Below are 11,518 nucleotides of genomic sequence, written 5' to 3'. Positions count from 1 at the left end.
TACTCATAAAATCTGTAAAATTATGAAAAATTACAGAAAAATTACAGAAATATATAATTTTGAATTATATATTAATTTTGTGATAGTCATGGCGCAAATGACCCAAATTAGATTTGGATATTGTGTTGTAATTCATAATACGGCCTGCGTGCCGTTATGTGTTGTGCATGCTTGTATTTTTATTTTTTATTTTTTATTTTTCGTGACCTGCGCGTCGTGCCTTCCTTTTATTCTGGTTGCAATTAGATTTAGACTCGAATGTAACTCGAGTTTCAAAATTGTAATATAATTTTGGAAGCGGTGGAAGGTCCACACGAGACGGAGTTACGAGGAGGGCGCGAGCAACACAAGGTGGTCAAAAGGAAGGCGCTTGAGAAGTTGACCTTAGGTTGACCATCCGATCTTCTCATTGGCTTGAGAAGATCGTAGTAGGGTCATGACTAATCACAAAACTTAGTTAATTACTTGTGTATATGATGCATGTTTAATTAAGTAATTAATTAGTGCCTAGCGATTAAGATTAGATCTAAATGGTGCACAAGATGCACCCTTACGATTAGATTAGATCTACATCATGTACAAGATGCACTCTATCGATTAGATTAGATCTACTTCGAGTATATGATACAACATCATTTAGATTAGATCTAAATCACGACAACTCAAAATGCCTACTATGCTGTGATACCCATCACTACCTCGATCGCATGATGTTGTTGAATCTGCCAAAGCAGAGCAACACATACTATCTTGGTAGGGTGCGGAGGGACAATCTTGGTCCCGCCTATCAACGCATGGGCGAGTATAAACTCAATAAGATTGAGTATCCCTAGTTAACTCGGTTGGATCGAGTATAACTATAGACATTCTTCCAATGGTTGGAAAGGTAGGACAAAATCACGTTTATATTAACTCTCGGGCGTATTAGCCAAAGCTAACTCGAGTTTTAATATAAATGAGGATTTTATCCTATAAACAAGAGTTGCATAGAGATGTAATTGGTAATCGTTACCTACCGATCATACTAAATCTTGGGCGTATTAGCCAAAGCTAACTCAAGGGTTAGTATGATGTGGATCTTGTCCCGCATGAATTATAGAATTCAGTGGGAGCATCATTTAGTTAAAGGCCTAATTAAATGATTAAGAATATGATATTTATTTATGCTTTTATTCTGTTGTAGATAACCATGACGTCAAATACGAACACCTTCTCCCTGCGATCTGTCCTTGAGAAGGACAAGCTCAACGGAGCAAACTTCCTGGACTGGTACAGGAACCTGAGAATAGTTCTCACTCAGGAACGTAAACTGTACGTTCTGGAGCAGCCCATTCCGGAGGCTCCTCCTGCCAATGCCCCGCGAGCTGACAAAGATGTTTACAAGAAGCATCAAGATGACGCATTAGATGTGTCATGTCTAATGCTCGCGACCATGAACTTCAGAAGCAACACGAGTTAATGGGCGCTTACGATATGGTTGAACATCTTCGTCAACTGTATCAAGGTCAAGCGAGGCATGAGAGATTTGAGATCTCAAGGGCACTGTTTCAGTGCAAGATGTCAGACGGGGCTCCAGTAGGCCCATATGTACTCAAAATGATTGGGTACATAGAGAACCTACAAAGGTTGGGGTTCCCTCTTGGCCAAGAGCTGGCTACTGACCTGATCTTGCAATCCTTGCCGGATAGCTACAGTCAATTTGTTCTAAACTACAATATGAACGAGATTGACAAGCCACTGCCAGAGCTGCTTAGCATGTTGAGAACTGCTGAGCTAAACCTTAAGAAGGCTAATCCCAACACTGTTATGATGGTTCAGAAACATAAGGGCAAGGGCAAACCCAAAGGCAAGGGAAAGTCCCAAGCCAAGGGCAAAGGCAAGGTACTGAAGCCTAAAGGAGGGGTCGGCAAGGATGCTACCTGCTTCCACTCCGGTCAGACCAGGCACTGGAAGAGGTACTGCAAGGTATACTTGGAGGATTTTAAGAAGAAGCGAAGTGAGACTTCCACTTCAGGTATATATGTTATAGAAGTCAATCTATCTATTTCTACATCATGGGTATTAGTTACTGGATGTGCTTCTCACATTTGTACTGATGTGCAGGCGCTGAGAAATAGCAGGGCATTGACAAAGGGCGAGGTGGACCTACGAGTAGGCAATGGAGCACGGGTTGCTGCTGTTGCTGTAGGGACTTACTTTCTATCTCTGCCCTCTGGGCATGTACTAGAGTTAGACGATTGTTGTTATGTGCCTGCATTAACTAAGAACATTATTTTAGTTTCCTATTTGGACAAGAAAGGTTTCTCGTTTACTATAAAGAACAAATGTTGTTCCGTCTATTTAAACGATATGTTCTATTGTAGTGCACCTCTAATAAACGGACTCTATATTCTAGACCTTGAGAGCCCTATCTATAACATAAATACCAAGAGGTTCAAGTCAAATGACATGAACCAAACCTACCTCTGGCACTGTCGCTTAGGTCATATAAATGACAAGCGTTTATCCCAACTCCATAAGGATAGTTTGTTGGACTCATTTGATTTAGAATCATATGAGATATGCGAGTCATGCCTACGAGGGAAGATGACCAAGATCCCCTTTAGTGGGCACAGCGAGAGAGCAACTGATTTGTTAGGACTCATACATAGTGATGTATGTGGCCCTTTCAATGTTGCTGTTAGAGGCGGTTATAGGTACTTCATCACATTTACTGATGATTTCAGTAGATATGGTTATGTGTACTTGATGACACATAAGTCTGAATCCTTTGAAAAGTTCAAAGAATTCAAGAATGAAGTACAGAACCAGCTTGGCAAGAGTATTAAGATACTTCGATCTGATCGAGGTGGAGAATACCTTAGCCATGAGTTTCGTGACTACCTAGCTAAGTGTGAGATTCTATCCCAACTCACTCCTCTTGGAACACCACAGTGGAATGGTGTATCCGAAAGGAGGAATCGTACCCTATTAGATATGGTACGGTGTATGATGAGTCACACAGATCTTCCGACATACCTTTGGAGTTATGCTCTAGACACGACAGCTTTTATACTCAACCGAGTTCCATCCAAGGCCGTGATAAAGACACCATATAGGATATGGACTGGGAGAGATGCCCAGGTGTCTTTCATGAGGATTTGGGGTTGTGAGGCTTACGTTAGACGTCAAGTCTCAGACAAATTAGGACCCAAATCTGACAAGTGCTATTTCATTGGATATCCCAAGGAAACTAAGGGATATTACTTCTACATTCCCAGTCAGCACAAGATAGTTGTGGCAAAGACTGGAGTCTTTCTAGAAAGGGACATTGTTTCTAGAAAGACTAGTGGGAGAACATTCGATCTTGAAGAAGTTCAAGATGCGGATCCTAGCACTGAAGCCTCGATGGAAGTTGAACTGGAACCACAAAGTGTTGTGGATGATGTTGTTCCACAAAGAGTTGAGGAACAACAACCAGTTCAAGTAGACCTACCTCTTCGCAGGTCTGATAGGGTACGTCGTCAGCCTGAGAGATACTCATTTCTCTTGTCTGACCATGATGGCATTGTGCTCATAGAGGATGAGCCTATCACCTATCAGGAAGCTGTGATGAGACCAGATTCCAAGAAATGGCTAGAGGCCATGAGATCCGAAATGGAATCCATGTACACCAACCAAGTATGGACTTTGGTTGATCCACCTGAAGGGGTAAAACCCATAGGGTGTAAGTGAGTCTTTAAGAGAAAGACTAACATGGATGGACTTATCTATAAGGGTCGCTTGGTAGCTAAAGGTTTCAAGCAGATTCATGGTATTGACTATGATGAAACCTTTTCTCCAGTAGCGATGTTTAAGTCCATTCGGATCATGCTTGCTATTGCAGCTTACCACGATTACGAGATCTGACAGATGGATGTCAAAACCGCGTTTCTGAATGGAAACCTTCTCGAGGATGTGTACATGACATAACCTAAGAGTTTTGTAGATCCAAAGCATACTAGCAAAGTATGCAAGCTGCATAGGTCCATTTATGGACTAAAGCAAGCTTCTCGGAGCTGGAATCTTCGATTCGATGATGCAATCAAACAGTTTGGTTTCATCAAGAATGAAGATGAACTTTGTGTCTACAAGAAGGTTATAGGGGTCATAGTTTTCTTCCTCATATTGTATGTGGATGACATACTGCTCATTGGGAAGGACATCCCTATGCTTCAGTCTGTCAAGACATGGCTAGGGAGTTGCTTTTCAATGCAGGACTTAGGTGAAGCATCCCGCATTCTAGAGATACAGATCTATAGAGATAAATCTAAGAGATTGCTTGGCCTAAGTCAGAGTACATACATTGACAAGGTACTCCTTCGATTTGCCATGCAGAACTCCAAGAAGGGATTTCCGCCGATATCACATGGCGTGAGTCTTTCGAAGACTCAAGGTCCCTCTTCTAGAGAGGTGAGAGACCGCATTGATCAGATCCCTTATGCCTCAGCCATAGGATCGATCATGTACGTCATGCTATGTACTCGACCTGATGTCTCGTATGCTTTGAGCATGACGATCAGATACCAGTCAGATCTAGGTGAAAGTCACTGGATAGCGGTCAAGAATATTCTTAAGTACTTAAGAAGGACTAAAGAATATTTCTTGATATATGGAAGCAATGATGAGCTAGCTGTAAAGGGTTACAGTGATGCTAGCTTCCAGACCGACCAGGATGACTATAGATCGCAATCGGGGTTCGTGTTTTGCATTAATGGTGGTGCTGTGAGCTGGAAGAGTTCAAGCAGACACAGAGTCGATTCTACTACGAGGTCGAGTATATTCTCGCATCGAGGCGAAGGAGGCGATTGATTCGCAAGTTCATCACTGAACTTGGGGTGGTTCCTAGCATTGCTGACCCTATTGAGCTATATTGTGACAACAATGGACCTATAGCACATGCGAAGGAACCTCACTCACACCAGTGGACCAAACATATACTACGGCGCTTCCATCTCATTCGAGAGATCATCGAGAGAGGAGATGTGAAGATTTGCAGAGTACCTACAGAGGCTAACATCGCAGATCCCTTAACCAAGGCTTTGGCACAGAAGAAGCATGATGGTCACACTAGGTCATTTGGGCTTAGAGCCTACACTGATTGGCACTAGTGCTAGTGGGAGATTGTTAGCTAGAGCCCTTGAGCCAATCATTTGATGATTGTATTTTGGACTTGTTGTATCATATTCTATATATAAATAAAGGCATTTGGTTTTTAGTTATTATACTTACTTGTATTGGTGCCAAATAAACTAAGTATAGTAACGTCCTTAAGTAGTAGGTTCTTACCTATATCAATCGGTTAGTTGAACCGATAGTGAGATGATATAGGGAACACTACTCTAAATCATTCCTAGTCAAGTATTGACATTCAGGGACAATGTTAATGCAATAAGACTAGCATGTAGGTCAACTCGATGACTTGATCTCACAAGTCATGGATATAGAGATATCAAGTTGACACATGGGTATGCATTAGAGAATGTATACTGAATGACCCGCCATGAAAAAGTATCATGGATCGTTATATGAGTGTCATATACTTTCTCATGTGGCTATTAGTATGACTACTAGTCCTTAGACCTGAAGTCACCATGGTTCCCTACATAAGGAGTTATGTACTTTAGTTTCGTCAAACGTCCCCCGTAACTGGGTGGACTATAAAGGCGATTACTAGGTATGTAACAAATTATGCGGAGGGATGTGAGTGATGTAGATGAGATCTATCCCTCCTATATGACGGGAGTGACATCGGTATTCTTGATAGAGTGAGACCACGAAGTGCATGGCCATGCCCAAATGAGTCAATATAGGATATTGAGCTCATTTGATTTAGTGAGTCTACTTGGAGTTCAAGATTTAGATTGGTCAGAGGATGACACGGTCTATGCCTCACATTGATCAATCTAGATGTCTAGGATAGAAGGACACTTGTCATATTTTGTGAGGAGTCACAATTAGTAGTCACAAGGTGATGTCGGATCTCGACATTCTTGTAACTTGGGTAGTAATGATGTGTTGCTAGATACCGCTCATTACTTATGCTCCTAAATGGGTTTAGGGCATTGCCAACGTTACAAGAACCTATAGGGTCACACACTTAGGACAATTAGATGGAGATTAGGTTCATATGATGAACCAAGAAGATTAGATTCATTTGATGAATCAAATTGGATTAAGAGTAATCCTAATTGGGCTAACTTGAGTTCGACTCAAGTTGATTCATGTGTTCAATGAGTCTAATTTAGATTTTGACTCATTGAATCAATTTAATTAAATGAATTAGATTCATTATATTAAGTTGGCTTGAATCAAATGGTTGGATTCGATCAACCATGGAAGAGATTTGGTCAAGTTTGACTTGACTAGAGAGGAAGATTAAAAGTCAAGTTTGACTTGACTTTATGCCACCTCATTGGTGAGTTGGCAATGATATGGACCAATGATGTTACTCCACATCATCATAGGTGCCACCTCATGGAAGTTACAAAGCCATTTTCTTTAATAGCTTCACATTAATTGCACTTAATGCAATTTTGGGAGTTACACAATGAAGAGTGGCCGGCCACTTTTGTTTGAATGAGAATTCAATTATTCATTCAAGTGTGCATTTTCTTCCTTCTTCCTCTTGGAGCTCTCTTCCTCTCCCTCTCCTCCTCAACTTGGCCGAACCACACATAGGTGCTAGCACACCTCTTTGTGTGTTTTTCCTCCACCTACGAGTCCGTGTGGATACTTCTAGAGGAGTATCTATCTTGATACTCTTGAGATCTGGCACCGTTTGGACGAGCGGGAACGCGAAGGGCTTCGCTTCAAAGGTATAACTCGTTTCATGTAGATCTAGGAGTAGATCTAAGTAGGAACTCGTACTCGTATTTTGTTTTTGAAATTTTTCTTCGCATGAGATCCTTTGGCTAGGGTGATTTGGGGTTTTCGCGACGCGAAAAAAGCGATTTTCGCGGCCCGAAAAACCCAACACGATAGTAGTTTGCGCTCCGATCGGAGGACATAAGTATTGACAAAGAGTAAGCTAATAAAAAGACGGCATGTCTTATTAAAATTCAGGCCCTTTGAGCCGATCGGAAGGGTTACAAAAAACACTACAAGGAAATCATGAACGCTCCTCACTCTATGGGCTCGAAGATGGACTCCGGAACAGCTTCCAGTAGGCCGGCTATGTCTTGAGGAGGGATAGAGGTATCCTCAGGGAGATGGCCCTTGGCCTTCAGGTAAACAGTTATCGCCCGGATGACCCCTTCAAAGGACAGAACTAGCCGATCGCTAAACTTGTCACCAAATGCGTCCGATCGGAGGTAGTTCTGTTTAATCACCTTGAAGCGGTCAGCTTCTCCGTCCTGGTATTCCTTTAGCGCCGCTCGGGAGGCGTCGAGAGCTCCTTGGAGATCTTCCTTATCTGCCCGCAGTTTAGCTTCAGTGGTAGATCGACTCTCTTTCTCAGCAGATAGCAGGTCGGTCAATTCTCTGACGCGCTGCTCCAGCGCTCGGACCTGCACCTTCATTGCGTCCAGATCAGCAACGACCCTATTTTTTCTGTTGGTGGCCACAGTGATCTGGTGGTCATGGGACTTGACTTCGGCTTCAAGTCCAGCTACCTTGGTTTCCAGGCCGGAAGATTTGTGCCGCTTGGTCGCTAGTAGTTTTTCTATCTGAGTCAGCTCGGACTTAAGCGTAGCATATGAGGGCCCCTCAGCCGGCGCCCCTCCAGAAATTTGGAGTTTCTTCAACTCCTCATCTAGTTCGGCTAGACGATTGCTGACCGCAATGTTCTCCACCCATTGCTGCGTTCGGATAGGGGTAATATCAGGAATCTGGTAAAGTCGTCGTAATAACGTGTTAAGAAACATACCTCGGTGGCTTGCTGCATATGACTGTCCGCTAGCTGACCGGGAGTCATCAGGGCAACTCGAGCCCTTGCATCTTCCCACGTCTTGGCAAGCGGCCCTTGGATGGTAACTTGATGCTCGGGAGCAGTAGGCTGATCCGTCGCCAAAAGGAACTCCTCGGTGGGAAGACGAAGGACGAACTTTATCACTCGACGATCGCTCGGATCAAATTGGGAAGAAACGACTCGGCTGGATGACTCGCCAAGTGGCGCAGAAATAATATCCGAGCGCTTGAGCCGAAGGCGAACCCGGGGCAAAGAACTAACGGGTTGCTCCCCAAGCGAAGCTGCTGGCTGGTCGAGCTGTGAGGGAGTCCGATCAGACGAGATGCCCTCATGTGCGGCGGGTAGCGGGTTGATTGCCTCTAAGGGGGCGTCGACTGGCCCGATCACCGGCTCCGCCTGCTCAATGGCCGTCCAGCGTCGCTTGCGTATTATCAGTGGGGAATCGTCAGCCGACCACTCCTCGTCCTTTGATGTAGGCTGCTGACCGACAAAAGAGATAGCATCCCCGGCCGCTCCAGTTGCAGGGACCAGAGCGGCAGACTCTCGGGCCTCAGTTGGAGTTCCTCCGCTTTCGCCCTCATGCGAGCCGACCGGCTCGATGCCCCGATCGGCCATCTCCTTGGCTGCTGCCGCCTCAATTTCGGCAGCCTTCAATTTCAACCGATCAGCAACCTTGGCGCGCCACATGATGTCAGCTGCATAACAAAAGAATAAATCAGTTAGACCAAAAGGAAAAAGGACAAGGAAAGTGCTTACCCATGTTGCTCGAGAGCTGCGTTCGGATCGGACTCAAGCCGAATATGTACAACACCCCCTCGTGAAGTAGTTTATCGATACTGAACCTCTGGTCGGCCAGTAGATTGGCTGCATGAAGATAATCCGGCTGGCTCTTGTATTTACCGAGGTCAGGCGGGCTCGGCACGGTGGTCTGCCATTGGGTGCGAAAGGATGACAGTTCGGGAAAGCGAAGGTAAAAATAATTTTCTTTCCAGTGCTTGTTCGAGGTAGACATCTTATTGAAGAAGACGAGGCTGATCCGCGACTGGAAGAGGAAAGTACCCCACTCGGACTGTTTGGGATAGTAAAAGTAGTGGAAAACTTTGGGGACTAAGGGAATGTCGTGCAGCTTGAAAAGGATTACTACGCCGCACAACAACCTAAAAGAGTTGGGGACAAGTTGCCCGAGCGGGATGCGGAAATAATTACAAACCTCCCTGATAAAAGAATGTAGAGGGAAGCGCAGACCGGCCACGAATTGGTCGCGGAAGAAGCAAACAGTGCTGATCGGCGAATTGTGGGGCCGATTGGAAGAGGTGGCTAAAACCAGTCTATGGTCAGGAGGGAGTTCAAATTCGTTGAGGAAGCGTCCCGCGTCAGTCTCATCAAACCTGCTTACCATGGTCATATACCATAGACCAGGAGGAGGATAAGAAGGTTGCGAGGTGCTAGCCATCGCCGGAACAGTAGCGAGGAAGGAAGGATCGAGGAAAGAAAAATGAAAGGGTTGACGGAGGAGACTGAAACTATAGTGAACGAATGCAAAGATCACAGAAAGGAGAAAATGGAAGAAAGTAGAGATAGGAGAAGGCTTATTGGGAGCAAAGCGTGAAGGAGAAGGTCGGAAGTTCGTCGGAGCACTGAGGCAAGCGAACGACGGGAAGATGGGTGCGAGAGGAATCACCAAAAACGCGAAGGCAAGAACGATGGAAGGAGGGTCAGCGTCGGCGCTTCATAAACCCCGGGCTCAGTCCACCACAACCGTCCGATCCAGGTCATCGAAAGGAGCAATGACATCGGATCATCGGATTTGAACCAACGCCTGTCCAATCGAAGCTGATGCCCTCGCCGTACGATGACGGCGGACTTGCCAGGTGGCGATCAGTAATTGGGCGGCATTTAATGAGCACCATTACTCACGCGTGGGCAGCTTAATGAGATTGGCATGAATTCCGAAGAGACCCGACGATTCCGACCACCCCCAAAACAGTAGAGCAACAAGCAACGAATGAAAATCAAAACTACAAGGCACAACCATCAACTCGCCGATCGGCCTAAGGGGCCTCCCAGAGCTGATCGGAAATACACTTTCAGGAGCGGCAAAGTGAATGTCGCTCAACCAAACTCATAGTCCAGTCAGTCGGACTTAACGCCTCCTTCGACTAGACTTGAAGGGGAGGCATGTGATCCGGTGATAAGGACGGGGGATCCTCGTTGGCGGAAGGTCAACGACACGTGGAGGTCAAAGGTCAAGAGATTCAACCCTGAGATTGGCCGACCGGACGAAGAGGGTCGACCGACCGTGAATCCCCCGAACAGAATGAAAGACAACCCGACTGGGGGTCGGGTTTCAGATGCTCAAATGTAAAAAGGTTTTAAGGCCGAGCGGTATGTCCGTTCAGCCGGGGCACCAGGCAACAGAGGCAGGAGCAATCTCATCCGAGCATAGGACCGGGAGTTATCCCAGTCGGACCGATACCTATAATCGGCGACAGAAGTAATACGCCTGCTGAGCGGCCGACCCGCTCGGCCCGGGAATAGACAGGGAACGCAAGAGGACAAAGGAAGACAGAGGGATAACATCATCCTCGAGACACCTGCCGCCGACAAGCAGCAGAGTTGGCGGTCGAGCCGTACACAAGATCATAAGGTGGAAGCTTCCACCGTCACATCCGGGATATACTCGGACGATTGCGGAATGACGCTAGAGGTACTTTCCTGACACAGGCTCGTTAAGGTATGTTTGGGGAAGCGTGCACGCATCGGGAAACGTGACCGCGTTTCCCCGGGATCCTATATAAGGACCCCCAGACGTCGACGAAGGTATGCACACATCTTTACTGTAGTCACATTACACTGCTTCTCTCGTTGCCTGACTTGAGCGTCGGAGGACCATCGCCGGGAAACCCCTCCCGGCTCGGCTTCTTTGCAGGTTCGCCGGAGAGCTACACCACCAGTCGGAGACAGAGGAGCGTGCCACGTCCCCAGCGTCCGTCGACTCAGCGCTTGGACAGAATCAATAGTATTATACCCTTTTTGGTAATTTTATTAATAAAAAGATCTTATAATACCAAACACATCAATATCTTTAAGTTGATTGTAATAAGTCCACCCAAACACTTTAACAACTTATTTTTAAAATAAGACCTAACAACTTATAAGCTCCTAAAACAACTTATAAGTTGTACGAACTTATAAGCTGTTTTTAATAAGTTAGCCAAACACCCTCTAAACAAACAAGCTTGAACACATATGTATTCAGCTTGTTAACATTCGTGAACAATGTTCGTGATCAATGTTCACGAATCATATTCATTAATAAAACTTTTTTCAATATGCTAAATAAATAATAAAATAAAATAAAATAAACAAATAAGTTTAAATTATTAAACTCAATAACCAATCAAACAATCTTGAATTGAGAGCTCGATAACATCTAAATAAGCCAAGTTTGAATCAAGCTCAAGCCAAGCTTGAACCAAGCTCAAGTCAAACTCAAGCCAAGCTTGAATTGAGAGCTCAATAACATCTAAACAAGCCAAGCTCAAGCCAAGTTTCAAACAAGCTCAAGTTCGTAAAAAATAAATCAAGCCA

Source organism: Zingiber officinale, chromosome 10B, assembly GCF_018446385.1.
Source record: "Zingiber officinale cultivar Zhangliang chromosome 10B, Zo_v1.1, whole genome shotgun sequence".
Lineage (NCBI taxonomy): Eukaryota > Viridiplantae > Streptophyta > Magnoliopsida > Zingiberales > Zingiberaceae > Zingiber > Zingiber officinale.
Note: the sequence above shows the minus strand (reverse complement) of the source record.